Source organism: Sabethes cyaneus, chromosome 3 (assembly GCF_943734655.1).
Source record: "Sabethes cyaneus chromosome 3, idSabCyanKW18_F2, whole genome shotgun sequence".
NCBI classification, from domain to species: Eukaryota; Metazoa; Arthropoda; class Insecta; order Diptera; family Culicidae; genus Sabethes; species Sabethes cyaneus.
In genome coordinates, this window is record NC_071355.1 from 142,964,129 (window position 1) to 142,984,283 (window position 20,155).

The 20,155-nt window shown below is 37.5% G+C and overlaps 1 protein-coding gene across 8 annotated transcripts in view; it reads right to left on the reverse strand.

Annotated features, from left to right (window-relative positions):
* The window catches only part of LOC128744759 (dual oxidase maturation factor 1), an 80,031-nt gene extending 73,804 nt beyond the window's left edge, over positions 1 to 6,227 (reverse strand). The window contains exons 1-2 of one of the 8 annotated variants that reach the window (XM_053841983.1): positions 5,992 to 6,227; positions 4,191 to 4,587 (exon numbers count right to left, since the gene is read on the reverse strand). The gene's annotated coding sequence lies outside the window, so the exon portion shown is untranslated. The other 7 variants (XM_053841979.1, XM_053841982.1, XM_053841977.1 and 4 more) reach the window with 7 other exon arrangements.
* Positions 6,228 to 20,155: the final 13,928 nt, after the last annotated feature.

The following is a 20,155-nucleotide window of genomic DNA, read 5'->3' on the forward strand; positions in this document are numbered from 1 at the left end:
TGTAATCATCGCTGTTTTTTCCTTCACTTGTGCTAGTTGTATTTCTCTTGTGGTTTGATCCTGTATCTGTGTTATTTTGTCTAATTTGTTTGTATCTGATTTGTGTCCAGATAATCTCGTTTTTAGTCTGTTGGTTGTGAGTCCAACGTACATAGCTTTACACTCTTGGCAGTTAATGCCGTATATTATATTGTGTTTTTGTAATTTATCCTGTTTTCCTTTTGTGGTACGGTAAATCCAGTCGATTGTGTAGTTGTTATAATGTGCTATTTTGATATTTGTATATTCACTAGTCTTTTCAATTAGTTTTGTTATCTTTGGTGTTAATTCGTTTATATATGGTATTGATTTGTATATTTTGTTGTCATTCTCAGTTTCGTCTGCTATTACATTTTTAGGGTATCTGTTAATTAATCTATTTATGAGTCGTATCGGATAGTCATTTTGCTTTAGCTCTTCTATTATTGTCTTGTTTATATCTGTTTGAGTTTTTGTTGTTGTTAACTTGTTGACTCTTGATATCAAGTTGTACGCTGTATTTATTTTTTGATACATTGGATGCATTGAGTGGAAATTAACAAAGCGTCCAGAAGCTATCGGTGTAAAGCTATGTACGTTGGACTCACAACCAACAGACTAAAAACGAGATTATCTGGACACAAATCAGATACAAACAAATTAGACAAAATAACACAGACACAGGATCAAACCACAAGAGAAATACAACTAGCACAAGTGAAGGAAAAAACAGCGATGATTACACACTGCGTAAACACCAACCACCGATTCAATCTAGAACAAGCAACAATACTAGATCAAAGCAACAAACCAACACGACTACCCATATTGGAAGTTTGCCACATCATGACGACAGATAACATCAACAAACGCACCGACACGGAAGGAATAAATATATGTTACACAGCAATACTGAACACACTAAAACACAAAAATTATAAACCTCTCACACAGACAAACACAAATTAGCACGTACATAAATGATCAACGCTAGACACAAACAGAATAAAAACAGCGAATAGGCAATACAATAGGAAAAATCAAACCAAGAGTTAAAATATCGTGATCAAAAACAGCTACAAATGAGTGAACTTGTGACACAATTAACATATTTTAGACATTATAGACAAACGAGTGAGTTTACATAATATCAATTACTACAATATTCATGACTATACAATATTTACCAGACCATTATACATCCAAACTCAAAGACAGACAACACTATAGGCTAAATGTTACTAGACAAAGACGGTTTAAACTTTGTAAGTCATATCACAAATTACAAGATAGATCACAAATAACTAATTAAAGACATATTGTAGAAGCCCTGAAGAAGATCTAAACTAAAGATCGAAACGTTGGCGTAAATAAAACAAATCGTCCACTGAATTTAAAGACTGAACAGCCAATTCTCCAACCTGTTATTATTGATAGTTTTTGGTGGTCTTGGTATTGTATTGACTAATATTTTATGAAAGAGTCCAAGATTTCTCGAGTTCGATTAGTTTTTGAGTTACGCAAAAAATTCTGTTTTATTTGTATGAGAGTCCTTATCCCCCTACCACAGGGATGAAGGGTCTCAAACCATCATTAAAAAAATTCCTGCCTCCAAAACCCCCAACATTGCCAAATATACGTGTTAATGTAAGTGGGTAACATCCGAAGAAAATTGTTCAATGTCTACTGTATAAATTATCTAATAAATGTTATAAGTTTTAGGCGTAGTCAATGACCGAAGAATAGTAGGTCGAAACGTCTGCTGAAAACACAGTATTGTTCTAATTTTCACCGAAAATATCAAGAAACTCAGATTATAAAGCGAACGGTGACTAACTCAAACAAACAAATATGGTTCCATTTGATTGATTATTTTTCGAGTTATGAGGAAATTTGTATTTCATTTGTATAGGAGCCCCCACGCATAAAGTGGGGAGGGGTCTCAATTCACCATATAAAAAATTCTTGCCTCCAAAAACACCCACATGTAAAATTTTGTTCCATTTGCTTGATTAGTTCTCGAGTTATGCAGAAATGTGTGTTTCATTTGTATGGGAGCCCCCCCTCTTAGTGGGGGAGGGGTCTCTAACCATCATAAGAACCTTCCCTGGCACCAAAAACCCCTACATGCAAATTTTCACTCCGATCGGTATCGTAGTTTTTGATTCGATAAGGAACATAGGGACAGACACACAGAAATCCATTTTTATAGGTATAGATTTCACACTTGATAGCAATACAATCGAAAATATGTAAAAAATTGCAAAATATGTAAAAATTGATTGAAAAGCGACAGTCGGTAATTCTTCCTCACTTTGAAAATTACTGTATCACGTCACATGCATGAACATTCTGTTAACCTCTTTTTCTTATAAGATATCAGTTTCGAATAAATTCTTGCAGTATGTGGATACCATCGGGCGAAAGATAGGGTTGGTCTCTCACTTTTTTATAACTTTCACTTCCAAGATAATAAACTGAAGTTGGTTTTTCGCGGTCCTATGAAATCTTGTTGGGATAAGGAAACTTATCACTATTTGTGGCGCACTTCCCTAACACAAACATCAAATCCAGGGATGGCACGATCACTTTGACTCAATTCACATTCATTTAACAGTACCGTCTCAGTCAAGCAAAATTTAACAAAATTTTATATGGGATAATTTTGCTGAATAAAGTTTTGCTGTATCTATCGTAGTTACCGCGCTGCAATGCTAGTAACTCAATAGTGACTAAATGAACGTTCACTTAGTCACTAAAGAGGTACTAGCATTGTAGCACCGTAAATACAAAAGATACAGCAATACTTTATCCAGAAAAGTTGTAGATAATAACTAGTTCTTCAATCGTCCTATATATAACTTTTTCAAATTGTGCATGACTGAAACGGTACTGTCAAATGAATGCGAATTGAGTCAAAGTGATTGTGCCATCCCTGATCAAATCTAGGTTTATAGCGATCCTGAGAAATTTTGATGAGGCGAAAAGACTTTATCACTTCCTCTGGTATGCAAGCACTTAAACTAGTATATCAAAGATATCAAACTAATATAAGTCTGAACGCCGTAAAGAATCTTCGACTTGTTGGGACAAGTGGGATTGGCCACTTTTTTTTCTAAAAATAAAGTAATCTAAATCACAATAAACACATGGCGTGTTTAACTGTCGTCCCTGTTTGTGAAGCAGGGCGAAGAAAATGCATGGAGAAATTTAACCTTGAAACTTTTCGTTAATTTTCAGTCATTCGCGATTGAAAATTATAATAAAACCCACAAAATTGCTATATCTGTTTTGTGTCGATCGATATTTAAACCATGAAGATCCATTCATAGGTGACAAATCTATTAGCATTCAAAATCATTCTTATTTTCGTGATGGTAATTAGAATCTAATTTATAGAATTACACCTTACGGTAAGACGTAATCCTACGTCGTGGTTTATCCACCAGAAAGCGAGTTTATACACCACCAAGAGGAAAATTAGATGAGGTAATAGTAGAAAATAGAACCAATATTGAGGAAGAATTTAGTTTCATTTTGTCAAGTCTTTTATTTATAGAGCGTTTTTTTATTCAGCCACTGCCATTTTATTCCCCTTTTGTATGGTCATTTTGCCTGCCTGTTGCTATTATAACGTTTAAGTTGTCCAAAGTGTTAATTGCAAAATAACAGTTTTCCTTAAAAGCAATCCCTTTTTGAGAATATCCATTTTATAGATGTTTGCTGGTTTTTCATCAACTGGACGAATTTAACTTAATTTATCAAATGGGCGTTTTAATACAAACTTGTTGTAAAACATTCGAGAAAGGTACCTAAAGTTTGAAAAACGTGATTTAACTTGAGCGGCTTTTCGTATCAATATTTTGACGGGCATGTTCTCCTAATCCTTCAAGAAAATCTGAAGAAGAACCTTGAACACACCATAGCAAATGGACACATCAAACTTCTTGAATATCTATTTTACGGTTGCTGAGTCTATAAACAACATTTCTATAGACATAGGAAAAACAATGTATGATTGGATACGCCATTTATTATTCATTGCAGACGTGCATTATGTGCATTGTGTGAGTGGTGTATAGATACAATATCGCTCATTGCAATGTCTTCTGATTAACACCTAAGGGTCACAAACACCAGCGATCAGTTAATTGAAAATGATTTACACTTACCGAGTTGGATGCAATTTTCGCTAGCCCACGATTGTGACGATACTCCTGGTTTTTTGTTTTAATTATTTCGCTCGGTAACTGGAACTGCTCACTCTGCACCTGCAATTTTCCACGGCGCTCGAACCCTTCAGTTCGGTATTTATTCTCAGCCTCTAGAACTGTTATTCCACTTCACAAAGGTAAAACGGTTTACTTTTCAGATTGAACACCTCACTCAGCCGTCTACTTTGGAGGAAACCGATAAAATCGCCGAGGATACACGCTGACGTTGTTGGCGCAATGCAGTGCTTCGTCGTGTTGCAGAATTGCGTCAAAGTCAACTGATCACAACTCAATCAGATGACAATGTCGAAGCGGACGTGCTCCGAAGATGCAGCAGTTCAAGTTTGCCGGTTTGCTAATGTGTTGTTTAAGACTCGATTTAGGATTATCACTTGATCAAGAAGTAATTCGCGTCGTCGAAGTTACCTAAGGAAAATCGTCTCATTTGAAAATTTTCGACTTAATCAGTTAAGCTAAGCTAAGTTAAGCTCGAAAATTTCCTTGTTTTAACGTTAGCAGTGTCAATCAACGTACTACATAATAGTATGTTCAATGGGTGTATAAAATTACATTTAAAATAAAATGTGCAAAAATGACCAATTTAACTATAATGCGGCTGATGGTGTGTTGCAAAACGAAAATAAACCCGATCTGGTTTTTCCTGCCATTTTCCTTTTTTGCTCGTCCAATGCATTTACTAAATGTTTTCACTGATACCAAACAATAATTACGCAAGACCGGTCATGCACCAATTCCTAAGTTAAGTCACACTCGAACGCCTACTAACACTTTGCATATCACACGCTATTGCATTACTCCTCTCTTCACGACATCATCATCTCTTTTCACTTTCTTTCGGAATGCTCACAAGCACAACACAACTGCGCCGTCTGCTTCGAGGATTTTTACCTCTTTTCACTCTCAGCCCGCTCCGACCGGCGTTTTCGCTTTTGCTTATCTGTTATACGGGTTTTGCGTTGTTACTTCACTGTTACATTCGTAAACTGGCATATGGTGGGACTTTCTGTACGGTGCGTCTGGTGAGGTTGATGCAGAAAAATGGCTCTCGCGGGTTTGTATATTACTTTATTTTCACTTTCTATCACAACTGGCGCTCGCGCGAGCTTGGAAAACATAAGCTTAACTTAGTGGTTGTTTTGTGCCTCCTTGGGCTTGGAAGCGAGTAGAAGATGCGGGAAAGAAAAGAGTAAATAAAAGTTAGGTAATAGCGATGAATTTATATTACTTCACTGTTACATCGCAGGCGAATCGTCCGTCACTGGGGCAGTAGAGTTAGGGATTTTTGGGGTATCGCACCAATTACTTTTATATTTATTGCGTGCCACTAAGCGATAGTAATGGATTCATCACGGAAACGCTCGTAGCCGATAATCTCCATTTTGTTCCAAGTGACCATGTTTATTCATTTGTACATCAGCACATACGAAAAGGATTGGATATTTCACACACTTTTTTTCTATAGACTATTATATTCCTACAATTTTTTTAAACAAATTCGAACATTTCCCTGAAATCAAGCACTTTACACCAATATTCTGCACCACACTAAAACCTATTTTCTTCAAATAAGATACCTCGGAGGATCCTCGTAACGCCCGAAAATGTATTATTTCGTATACGGAAGATGCTCAAATAGCAACCGTCACGTACGATCGTTCTTTGTAAACTGATTCAAACGTACAAAAGCGATTTTGAGAGGGTATAACGCGCACCGTGAGTTCCCACAACACCAACTCACCACAGTGCCACAACTATCGTGCAATCCCCTCATCGAGCAGTGGCTGGCGAAGTGGCGACTCGCTGTTTCCATCATTCGGGGGGTGGATCAGCCAGAGCGAGCGGTCACTAGGGGTTTGCGAGATCTACCGAAAGCACAATCACTACGACATCACAGCGGGCGATGAACAGCGACAACAACAGATTTATTTTTGCTTGTATTGTATGCGGAAACACCAAACGGCGATCGGCGACGACGACTGATTCTTCTTTGCCAGGCTACGCGTGCAGTATTAGTAGTTACCGGCCGAGATCAACAATAAGTAAGCGGCTGTGGATGATCGGATCAGTAGTTAGAGTGGTTCTAAAATCTAGTTTGAGGTAATTTCCCGGTGCGTTTTTTGTTATTTCCATTTCTTAGCTTAACGGTTGGTAAAATAATACAAGTAATGAAACTATCAAAGTTTTTTAATCCAAAAAGTTTAAACCAGTGGTAGTATCATAGGTCTACCCCAACTATTTGAGAATACAACCATCACTTTAATGATCTTAGTGGCCAGAAACACGCACACTTTCACAGGTAGTATTTTAACCGCGAGAACACAACACGGAAAGCTGGCAGTTTTACGGCATGATGTAGCTTTTTTCCGCATTGAGAGGTTCGAGTGGTTGAGCTTGAGCAAACAAAGTTTACGGCCGAGAGTTCCGCCCAGTTGGGTTCAGGTAAACAATTATCAAGAGACGTTATGGGCTGGGAGCACGGCGCGATGTCCAGTTCTCCGGTCGGATGAAGTCGTGATCAACATAGTGACTTTTTTGTTTGTTTGTGCACGCGTAGCAATCTGTGAAAACTAGCTCTGAAGGGTCTGGCTCTGAAACGCAATCACTGGCCACAATTTTGCCTGTATCAGAGCGCGGCAAAAGGAGAGCGTAAGTTGAAGGTAGTACACACTGGTCTTCGCTCTCGGTCCGGTCACTTCCTGATTACGTGAGAGTCAAGCACGGCGACTGCAATTTTACAATGTCAATTTCAATCTTGTCGTTTCAGTACGACGGGTCAACGGACGCCGGGAGAAGGTTGCTTTTCGCTGGAAACTGGACACTGCCATTTTCAGAAGCATGCCGTTCTGACTCGAGCAAAAATAGTTAATAATGATTTAAATTCAGCCTTCGGTTAGTGCGGCTTGAACGATCAAATTTTGTTTTGGACGGAAGGTTTGTGCTTGAAATCATCCATAACTAATGTAATTTTTATACAATTCAGGTGAAATCATATGTTCACTATAACAAGTTGTGTCGAAGTTATGAATGTTCAAGTACCTACAATATATTTTTCCAAACTTTATAAACGACGAAGTTCTAAATTTGGTTTGTTCGAATACGAATTTAAACAGTTTTACCTTCATAACGCGTAGCCCGCCAGTTGGTTGCGAAGTAGAACGCTAATATAACAACCTTGTAAAGACTGTTAGAGTCAATCATTAGTTTACCCAGACCTTGGCAGAAGATGGGGCACTAAACTTTTGCAATAAACAGTAAATAATGTTAGCTGAACTGCAATTAAGTCCAGTCCACCTAACAGATTAGAATAAACTTGGAATAGTAAAGTTTCATTATAATCTGAAACCTATGTTCATTTCATTTTTGCAAAAACAAATCAACTCTAACATATCAATTTAATTTTATAAAATTAATAAAAAGCCAATAGGGGAACTGGGGGGAAAATGAACACCCTTAGCAATTTCGCTATTTGCTTCCCCAGGAACCAACCAAATGCTGAACGCACTACATGAATTGAAAGCTGGATTCATATTCCACGTAGCAAAATATAAAGATGTTTAAAAAGGGACGATTTGTCATGAAAAATTCCTTATTTTCGAAAGCGTCACATTCGAGCCTGATTTTTTTCGTGTGGGTAAAATGAACATGCAGTGAGGGCAAAATGAACATGTCATAGAAAACTAGAGTTAACATGCAGTTTGGATAAATTAAACATTATTTTACCTTATCATTATTCTACATAAGCTGTAGATATTCAACAAGGCTGCTGAAACTAAAATAGGACTCCACAAAGTTAACATAATGTATCTTCGCCACGTTCATACAATGCTTGACTTTCAACTCGCTTCATAGGTCATTTTCCGTCATTTTTCGAGAGACTCGATCATTTTTATTGATTGAATTGTAATTAGGTCCTGGCTCCTGATAAATGAAAAATAAAACATCATTATACACATTGTTCATTTTGCCCCCATAGTGAAGTGTTCATTTTGCCCACAAAACACCAATTGTTTTCTAGTGTTTATTATAAACAAACAGTTGATAAAAATATTTGGAATTTTTGACAGATCCGCAGGACAGGGATAAGCAAACAACACTAAATGATACCAATAGTCGAAATTTAATTTGTTTCGCTAAAAAAGCTTATATACTATTAGTGGAAATTACCATCGGCGTCAGAATCCAACAAATATTTTTTACTTTTTCAATTTTTTTCACATTAGAAAGCTTATGATCACCACATATTGTCTCAAACAGCTTCAAATACTTCTAGGAGAAGATACCTATTGATCTGGAACAGATTTTAATCGGTTTACTGGGAATTTGGCCACCTGTTCATTTTACCCCCCTGTTCATTTTACCCACAGTTCCCCTACATATCTACCAGACCAAAGACAAAAATTTTAAAAACCAAACAATTCATTTTAACATCATATTTATGCCATTTTGGTGTCCTTTTGATAATATTTACAATACTGATCTACATCAGTATTGTAAATGGACCCGTGAGTTTTATATCAAATTTTCCACGTGGTTGTTCGAACACACATCTTGTTCTGGGAAACGGCCAGCTTTTGCCTCTCGACTGTCTAGTAATGCATTTTGGTGGGATTTCACTTTTACCACGTGTCAAGGTCGTAGCAGATAGTATGCTGTGAGGGAGTTCTACACCTGTACAAATGCTGGGAAGCATCCCGAGATCCTGAATCGTCCACCGATTATTGTCCTCGTGGCTAGCAGCCGTCACCATTGGCACGGCACCCAAGATCCCAGCAATATCGACGCAGGAGAGATATGGTCGCAAAGCTGGCCAAAAGTCAAAAATCCAATTTCAAGTTTTTGCCATTAGGTATTATATTTTTATCATTTTCTAGAATAGTTTGGGAAGTTAACCTGAAAATTTTAGCCTGTTTGAAGTTAAAATGAATTTTTGACAAATGTCTGAAGTTGGACATGTTGAAGAACGATATTTTGTTCTTCCATACAAAATGTATAGGAAACTCAACACCAATATTCAGTGATCAAGAAAGCATGGTCGGAAACGTCAGAAAACGATTGCGTTAAATGCATCTTATAGGAAATTTTCCCTACTTTTCGAAAAACTAGGTGGCTTTCTGCGCTTTGCTGCGCTAAGCAAGAAATATCGCTTTTTGGCGGGTATATTAGAGGTGATTTCTTCTTGTTACATGAAAGAATGATTTTCTTTTCCGATAGGAGGAATGAAATCACTATGAAAATAGTCTTTTCAACAAAAACCTTAAAAGGTTAGTAATATACATCAATTAACTCTCTAACGGGTAAGGCCGTCTGTAGACGGCCTTCGCTTTTAGTGCTCCAGAGTTGCATACGAAATTTGTTGTGAATTGACAATATGCAAAATGTGTTCAGAATAGATTTCTTGACATTTTGATATTAACATCATAACATTCTGACTATGCATTCAAAAGTTATCATCTTTCAAAAACAAAAATTCCGAAAAATTTCGAAAATAATTAATGCGCGCATATTCCCTTTTTAACTTTTGGAGAAAAAGCACATCTAGAACAAAATGATTGACCTTAAAATTTTTCTGTGAGTAAATTTCATGCTTCATTTCAATTTTGTAATGTATTTGAATTTAAAAAATCTCTGGGTAGAGCGTTAGACATGAAAAACGAAAAAGAGAAATTGGACTTTTTGTAACCTAGCGCTCCTCCAGATGATTAGTTTTGGGTGAAAATCAGAACTTAAGGTTCTTTTGAGTGTACTTTCAACTTTTTTGTACTTTTCTTTACTTACTTACTTTACTTAGTCAGCAAGAAATCTAAAAGATGTTCGAATGAACTTTTAAAAAAGTCTGAAAGAAATGAAAAAGATACTCAAAAGAAGTTTAAAACAAGGCTAGAAGAGCCTTTGAAGAAGTTTTTTTTGTCAAAAACATAAAGTTAGGCTGAAAACCTAAACAGTGAACATAAGCATGTTTATAAACAATACACATAAATATCAGTATAAAGTAGTTCACATGGGGCCGTCCATGAACTAAGTGGACTATCGTATGGAACTAAGGGGCAGGGGGTCGGCCAATAACAACGCATCATACAAAAAGTATGAACGAAAATAACCCGGAGAGGTCTGAAATAACTATAAATGAAATTTATTTCGAATGTTTGGATCACCGTTCAATTATATGTTTGGGTTTGGTAACGCGTAACGCAGAAAATCTAAAACTGTTTCATTCCTCACCGAAAAAAATCAACCAAACCCAAACATAACTATAAATGAGTTCGTAGTCAATGGACAGCCTTTATATAGCCAGTAGCGTTTCTAGGGTTAACAAGGGGGAGATATATGAAGGGGTGTATCCTAAGGGGGCACACCTATTTGATCATTTAACTTAAGTAACCTTTACTTCGTTCGAGAACCCGCGGCCGCAGAACATGTAGCCTATCCCACCCCCTCTCCCTTGGTAGTTTATACACGGTATAATATATTCGTCTCATATTAGAGTGTTTATTCAAAGTATCTGAAAGTTCCAGATAAAAAGTAAAAATTAGTTTAAATTATTTAGCAGACCTATGATGCTGTTTGCTCCAAAATGGATGATGCAATCTAATCTGTCAAAATATTGTGCTCAATAGTAAAGAATGTGAGTGTGCTGGTGTATACTGACGTATTTTTATTGTGTATGTGAAATCCACAAATTGGATCGATCATTATGGCTTGGCACAATCTCACCCCCGTAAAGCTCGAAAAGTACAAAGTTTCGAAAAATATAATTTTCGTAATCAAAACTTATCCAACGCAAAATAACCTTTCTATAAATTGTAAATGATTAGTTTATATACCTTCAAAATAGCAAGTTGATGCGATTTCTTGTTTGGGTTGGTTTATGCGGAACATTTTTTACAAGCGTTATTTCCGCGTATTTTTGATCGCAAACTTTGAAACCCTGTTTAGGTTAAATAGTTTGCTAATATTATCTATGTTCCAGTCTAAGTTATGAATAAATATGTTATGTTCATCATTATTTTGAATTTAGGTCACTAGTTTCTATAGATATAATAAATTTTCATAAATAAACATTTTTGGTTTTTGGCACAATTTCACCCCGGATGGCGGTAGTCTAAAAGAAGTATGAAAGAGGCCTAAATGTAATATTGCAGAGAATATAGGAAATAGCAGATATAAATAAGGTTGCCTTACGCTATCGGACAATAAATGCAATTGAAATGAAAGCGTAAGACAGCAGCCACCGTTGCTATGTGCAGACATTCTGCTAACGCAAAGCCTCATATCATCTTTCTGCATAGCTTACTCGGAAGTCAAAAAACTCGCGAGTTATCAGCTACCCATGAGGGCTAGTGGCGCACTGGGATACAGATTTTGCATTACGATTCCTTTTCTTCTTCATCTTCGCTCTCGATTCTTCTCACAGCCGGGAGTGCGAGTCCTCGCGAGTAATCGGTATCAGCAGCTAGGGTTGCAATGGCAAACGAGAGCGACGACCGTAGCTATTAGTTAAATACACTCGCAAAAACTCGTCGCAGTGCACGAATAAATAAGGGCGAGAGTCCGAAAGGGATGCTTATGCCGGCGTTTTTGTTAGAATGAGTACGCGTGTGTGAGGAAATTAGACAACACAAGTGTGGGCTTCCCAACACTGCATAAATGAAGTCTATAAACAGTCTGAAAGAAGCCTAAAATTAAATTGTTTGCAGCCATCCGTTAGAATGTTTGTTTGATATTAAGTTTTCAACTCCCGCCGCTACTCAACAGTTGTAGGGGCCACCCGATTATCTTTGCCATAAGTAAACTTAATGGCTTTAGATAACATCCTATTTCGCTTGCTGCAGTTGACCGTCGAAATAACTTCAATGCATATTGTAACGAAAAGTTTACTTTTGCTATTAACCAACTTTATGAACAACAAAGGTAAAGACATGGAAATAAAGCCTTACGATACGGACGCTCAAATGAAGAATAGAGGATATAACAAAGAACCGGAAGAGGGAAAGGAAACAAACTAGATACTATTAGGATCCCTAAATGTAAGCGATTGTAGAAAAAGGGAGGAAATAGATGAGGTCCTACCATTTTATAAGCTAGATATAGCTGTACTATAAAAAGTAAATGTTGTGGGCACCCAATTAGAAAACAAAAGATATATCTGGATTATATCAGAGGAAGGAAGAAATAAAGCTAGAGGGCTGGCGATACTTATTAGAAAAGGGTCAGGCATTGAAATGATATAATCAAGAGTTTATGGTAAATTAATAATGTCAGCAAAGGTCAGAAAAGTAGACGCAAAAAGTAGGCACAAAAACTTTTTTTAGTGGAGTAGGAGATCTGTTAAGCAAAGAACATGTACGAAATAAAGCCATAGTGATAGAAGACTGCAAGGTCCAAATTGGTAATAAATCAATTAGCGATGAGGACAAAAATATAGTAGGAAATAAACTCGGTTTCGAGAATAGCAATGAAAACGTAGAAGAATTTGAAATATTTTTACACATAAATAAATTAAATAACTTATCGTCAAGAATAGGTTTAAATACAGAAGTGACATGGTGGAGAGGCGGAAGGGAAAGTCAAATAGACCATGTGGTCAAACCGACAAAAGGACTATTGACAATTAAATATATAAAGGGATATAACACCAGAAGTAATACAGATCATAAACTAATAGCGAGGGTAAAAGTAAAAGTGCAGAGCAAAGCAGAACAAGAGAAAAGAATAGTAAACCCACAACGTACTTGGATGCAACAGCGCTGAAAATCGATAATGTGAAAAGAGGTACCATGAGGAATTGAGAAAAATCTATGTGAACAACAATATAATAAATAAAGAACTTGACGTTGCGTACGATGAGATGCCAACAAAATGAAAATGGTGGCAAAGGGAGTTCTACAGACAAAGAAGTTGCCATTAACACCCAAAAGGAAGCAAGCTCTCGATAGACTGAATACAGTGTTGAGGTTAGCCAACAAACATCCAGATATGCAACCATACAAATGGAGAGTGCAAAATAGAAAGGATGAATTCAAACTAAGCTTAAGAAACCACAAGAAGGACGAAATAAGGGGTTTTAGCGTAAGATCAAGGATATAAATGTGCCAACAAAATACAAAACTATTATAATTATAACGTAACTATATATCATATTATAAATATAATTGTTATGAACAGCATAATTGTGGAAGGCTGGATGATGGAGTGGATTGCCAATCAGAGTCCTTAAGGTCTGAAGCAGTTATGTCAAGTCATTAGTGTGATATTCATTTGGTAATCAAATTTGGATCTACTGCAAGTCTACCAAGTCATACACTGGCAAGTCCTTGAAACGATGATGGATTTCCCCATTACTACTACTACTACTACTACTACTACTACTACTACTACTACTACTACTACTACTACTACTACTACTACTACTACTACTACTACTACTACTACTACTACTACTACTACTACTACTACTACTACTACTACTACTACTACTACTACTACTACTACTACTACTACTACTACTACTACTACTACTACTACTACTACTACTACTACTACTACTACTACTACTACTACTACTACTACTACTACTACTACTACTACTACTACTACTACTACTACTACTACTACTACTACTACTACTACTACTACTACTACTACTACTACTACTACTACTACTACTACTACTACTACTACTACTACTACTACTACTACTACTACTACTACTACTACTACTACTACTACTACTACTACTACTACTACTACTACTACTACTACTACTACTACTACTACTACTACTACTACTACTACTACTACTACTACTACTACTACTACTACTACTACTACTACTACTACTACTACTACTACTACTACTACTACTACTACTACTACTACTACTACTACTACTACTACTACTACTACTACTACTACTACTACTACTACTACTACTACTACTACTACTACTACTACTACTACTACTACTACTACTACTACTACTACTACTACTACTACTACTACTACTACTACTACTACTACTACTACTACTACTACTACTACTACTACTACTACTACTACTACTACTACTACTACTACTACTACTACTACTACTACTACTACTACTACTACTACTACTGGATTCAAGCTAGCATTACGAAAGAATGAAAAATTTTGAACACTAATAGTTCTCCAATTTAGGACGAATTTTGATGGTACGCGTACCATTCCATTCATAAAAGATATAAGAATGATATGGGTTTCTTGAAAAGATTCTTTTCTAATCGCTACATAGTGAAAATCCACGAAAACTTTCAAGTTAAAATTTTCTTGTTCATTTTCCATGTCGATGGACGACCTATACATCCACCTTGCTTGTAGATATAGATAATATACTAGAATCTTGTTTTACGTCCATTCATTTCCACCTTTTTTACGTCCGATATTTGAATTAACGTCCTCTCGTTTTACGTCCAAAATTTGAATTAACGTCCACTTTTTTTGCGTCCAAATTTGAATTAACGTCCTCTCGTTTTACGTCCAAAATTTGAATTAACGTCCACTTTTTTTGCGTCCAAATTTGAATTACCGTCCTCTCGTTTTACGTCCAAAATTTGAATTAACGTCCACTCGTTATACGCCTCCTCTATTTAAATTAACGTCCTCTCGTTTTACGTCCAAAATTTGAATTACGTCGTCGTCAAAAATCATTAAGTAGTTTTAGAAAATTCGAAATAACATCTTTTCTTTTTAAGTCCAAAATTCGAATTACGGTCCACTTTTTTTACGTCCAAAATTTGAATTAACGTGCTCTCTTTTACGATCGATTTTTTTTACGTACCTCCAATAGTGAACGTTTTCGTTTCCGTAATATATCTTAATCTTTATTTCGTCAAATTAATGTTTATTTGAGCGCCTTAGTAGAATACCTGAAACGATAAAAAAGAAGAAAATCAAATGTTATTTATATCCTTTAATCCTTTACACAGTAGTAGAATTAAAGGATATAAATAACTTTTGTTTTTCTTCTTTTTTATCGCTTTATTTCGTGTTAAAGTTTAAAATACAAAAAAACTATTTAGGTTAGTTTTCGATTTTCCAAATGCGAACTACGTTTCATATCTACCGTCATATTTTGTACTGCTGCTCTATCCACCTTATTTGATGCCGCCAAAATTAATTTACACCAAAATCGATTCCCTGTGTCGTCTTTAGAAAAACCAACAAAAAACATGGTTATTTAATGAGAAAAGTTCAAACTGCAACCTAATTTGTGTAAGATGAAAATAATGTAGATCAAGCGAAATATAATAATGACTTCCTTTTCCTACTAACATAAAATATTTGTCGCTTTATTTAAAATCTTAACAACATATCTGAAAGGTTACGTTCGGTGTTTTCCTGTTCCTATTCCGGTAGCGCTCACAATCGCCTGAACTAAGTAAACGTGTCATTGTTTGAATCTGCTCCACGGTCACCGTATCAGAACGTTCCCAGTTTCTACGGTCCGAACAGACAAACAGCACGCTGTTTCTCATCATCGGCCGGTCGGTGATCAACAGGTCTTTCGTATTTTCCTAGTGTAAAGATCGAATCAGACACTGTGCAGCCCGGAGCCTTCATATCGACTCATGACCTCTAGGCTGCCGCTACAAGCAACCTGACGGCGTATTTTGCACGTACATACTGCTCTTTAGTTTGGAGTTTACTCATCTACTCACGGATCCGGCCAACGTACTCTCATCGGTCTGCAAACTAATAACATCTAAAAAGTTACATGACGCTACGAAAAAGCAAACACTAAGCACGAAACCGTTCGATTCATATTCATTAAAGCCTCCGTGCATTACTATAAATTCAAAAGTCAATGTTGAATAACTCAAGTTCCATAATTATTGAACTAACTATAATAATGAAATGCGATTTTATATACGGCTATCTGAAGCAAAAGCATGAGAACATCGACGACCATCGCATCGTTTTGCCAAGGGAGTAGAATAGGGGGAGTGAGTCATGAAAAAGTATATAATTTTCCTTCCTTCTTACGGCCCTGCGTGTGGTGATCAGACGAGGCTAGATAAATTTATGATTCTATACAGCCCTCAGCAATGAGTTGTTTGATTTGCTCACTCACGGAGCACATAGGGTATCGGAGTTATCAGGCTGTGGAGGAGGGGATAGTGTGCGCGAAGTACATACTTCCCATTGTAAAGGTGTTGTGTCTAATGTCACGATATTAAATTCTTCTTCTTGGTTTAGAACCGGTAGTCAGTCTATTGCGCATCTCGGTATTAGCTCTGCTAACTATTATTGACGATAGAGCGTGTCATTCGATCCATATCTTCCCAGCCGTAGGACTTAACACAACTAGTTAGCTATAAACGTAAGAGGAACTAGCGGCACAGCCGTTTTTTACGCTGACCTCAACCGAGGGCGGGTGTACCGTGTGTCATGATAGGCAATGGAACGTGAATGAATGTGGCACACGGATGCGAAACCTGTTAGTTAGTTGCTATAGGTAGAACAAGTGGTTGCGAAATGGTTTTGCATATTTATCGAAAGGGATAAAAAAGGGTTACTTACTTGCAAATAGATATTTCGCGCAAACTTCCTCGACTTTCGAAGTGCTCCAGGCGAATTCGTTTATTGATTTAACCCTCAAACGGGTAAGGCCGTCTGTAGAAGACCTTCGCTTTTTAAGCTTCAGAGACACATACAGAATTTGTTTTGAATTGACAGCATGATTAATGTGTTCCACAACAGATTTCTTGATCAGATTCACGTTTAGAATGGACATTTTGATATATATTGTTCAAGAGTTCAATTCTTTCACGATCAAGGATTCAAAAAAATTGCGAAAAAACATACTTCCTAGCTGTATGCCGACGACAACGATAACGGTGGCCATGGAAGTCTCAAGTCTTGCTGCATAATTGCTGTTCAAAACTATTTAGATTTTAGGTGCAGCAAGTGTTAATATTTTATTAATTTACAAATGTTACAATTTTTTTCCTTTGTTGGGGATATTGGACCGCTGTGACCAGTTTATAGGTATAGTACAGGCTATGCTAAATTTCTTGTTGCAATTGACTTTATACACTAATTTCTATTAAACAAGTGCTCAAAATAGGAAGACGAAATAAAAGTTTCGTGTACTTTTGAATCAGAATATTAATATACCCAACAGAGCGTTTGATCTGATACCGGAGCTCGTGCAAATCAGTTTCTTAAATCAGTTAAGACCTTTTTGCCTTCGAAACGTGGAAGAACAAACGGAACGCCTTTCGTGTAACAAATCACTGCGGAGCAGTCGAGCAAATATTCTCACGTCAGCAATCCCCTCGATCGAATCCGGCAAGGAATGTATCCAATCTTTCATGTACCTACCTACTATAGCCAGCGAGTGAACCGAGCAGTCGATAGGTTGAAATGAATTTTTTTTTTTCCATTATAGCCAGGCCAGAAAAAATGCCAGCCAAGGTCAGTCTTCAGTTGTTGTGGCCTGTTTTGAAACGTTGCGCCTGTCGCTCATCAAAGTTCCGGTCCCGCTTCGCCTGTTCTGATTCTGAGGCATGAGTTGGCGAGGTTCTTGCTTGCCACTTGGCACACGGGAATGAATTTCAAAAAATACACGCGCTGAAATATTAATTTCGCAGGTGGTGTTTATGTTGTTAGGAGGGTTTTTTTTCTTCCAGCATTTTATTAACCGTAGATCATCAATTATCGTTGGTAGTGTGAGTTCATAGGAAACGATGGTGATCCAGTTCAGAAGCAATACTGTCGGATTTTAATTTGTTTATCATATTTTCAGTCAGTTCCACAACAGTGCGGAAGTAAGCAAATGATTTGCCTGTTGTTTTTTATAAGATTAGTATAGGATATATTGAAATGTACAAGATATGCTGGAAATAATAATTTTAACTTCTGATGTTTGTTATCGGTTCTAGTGAATGACCAATTGGTTAAAACCACGTTAAATAATAATAATTGTTATCTATTTTATTCAGTTTCTTTCGTCCCCATCGATATAATCCGCTATTATTAAAGATCGGTTCATTCTACGGATCTCCCAGTTTGATTAAAAAGAACGAATTATGAACCAATTAGTGTTGTTTCAATGACCTTTCCCTCATCTAATTTTCCGCTCTTTCCTCTTCACGTTTTATCGCACCCTGGAGGTACTCTAAACGGTGATGTTTCATTATTTTCTTCCACCAATGTCTACGTCTCTTGACAAAGAATAAAATGATTTGAATAGTTTTTTTTAACGAAAGACTTTCTTGAATTTTCAAGGTTTACTAGGTTCAGGCTTAAACCAAATATGATTTACTGGATATACTCAGCAATAGTTAAACCCAGAATCACTTATGCATCGCTTATCTGGTGGCCGAAAACAAAACAAAAAACGGCTCAAATTAAGTTGAACAAGTTACAAAGGCTTGCTACCATCTCCATAACAGGAGCTATGAGTAGCACTCCCTGTAAAACCTTAGAAGCTCTACTCAATCTTCTTCCTCTACATCAATTCATCCAATTGGATGCTATGAAAAGTGCTTTGAGGCTCAAGCGATCCATGAGGTTCTTCGATAGTGATCTCGTTGAACACTTGAGTATTCTCTAGGAGTTTTCCATAAATCCCTTAATATTAATGAACGAAGACCATATGCCTAAGCGTAACTACTTCGATCACAAATTTCGTGTTCTCGATTTTACTCGTTCTGATTGGAATGCCAAAGAGCCTAACTTTCACTCAGAATCACTGGTGTTCTACACAGACGGATCAAGACAAAATAACATGGCAGGTGCTGGTATAACAGGCCCAGGGATTAACGTTTCAGTTTCAATGGGAAAACATCCCACTGGTTGGTAAACGGCTGGATAATGCGGAATATAAACCCCATAGTGGTCGTTAGCCTCTTATACAACAACTCCGATCCCGACCTCCTCGTGGTGCCAGCCGGAATACGAGCAACCTTAGCGGAGATCGGGTAACCAACCCCGGTGGAAACTAAGGTCGTATACTAACCGGGAAGGAGGTATAGTGAGTCTCGGCACTATAAGATGGCAGCCCCATCACGAGACTCGGTAGTGTTGCCCCAGTACGGCTACACACCTAAATTAAACATAAACTAACAACATTCAAGCATATACGGAGCGGAATATTCGGCATCGACCTAGGCGACGGAATAAGGACGACGAATGGAGACTCGGGACTTGGAACTGCAGATCGCTAAATTTCGCAGGTTGCGAGCGGGTGCTAATTGAACAGCTGGAACCCCGCAAACTCGGCATCGTAGCTCTGCAGGAAATCTGTCGCAAAGGAGAGAAGGTATGGAAGATCCGTGGCGGAAAGGCCCAGTTTTACCAGAGCGATGGCGCTACCAACGAACTGGGGACGGGCTTTGTAGTGCTGGGCGGAATACAGGATCGCGTGATAGATTGGAAAGCGATCAACGAGAGAATGTGTGTATTGAGGTTAAAGGGTCGTTTCTTCAATTATAGCATCATTAACGTGCACTGCCCGCACGAAGGTAGACCCGACGATGAGAAAGAAGCGTTCTACGCGAGGCTGGAGGCAACGTACGACAGCTGCTCGTCACGGGACATCAAGATCGTCATCGGGGATATGAACGCCCAGGTCGGTAGGGAAGAAATGTATAGACCGGTGGTAGGACCCCATAGCCTGCACACCGACACATACGATAACGGCCAAAGATGTATAAACTTCGCAGCTTCCCGAGGCCTGGTGATCCGAAGCACCTTTTTCCCGCGCAAGAATATCCACAAAGCCACCTGGAGATCACCTGACCAACGTACAATGAACCAAATTGACCACGTTCTCATAGAGGGCCGGTTCTTCTCTAACATCACGAACGTACGCTCCCGTCGGGGTGCGGATATTGATTCTGACCATTACCTAGTAGCAG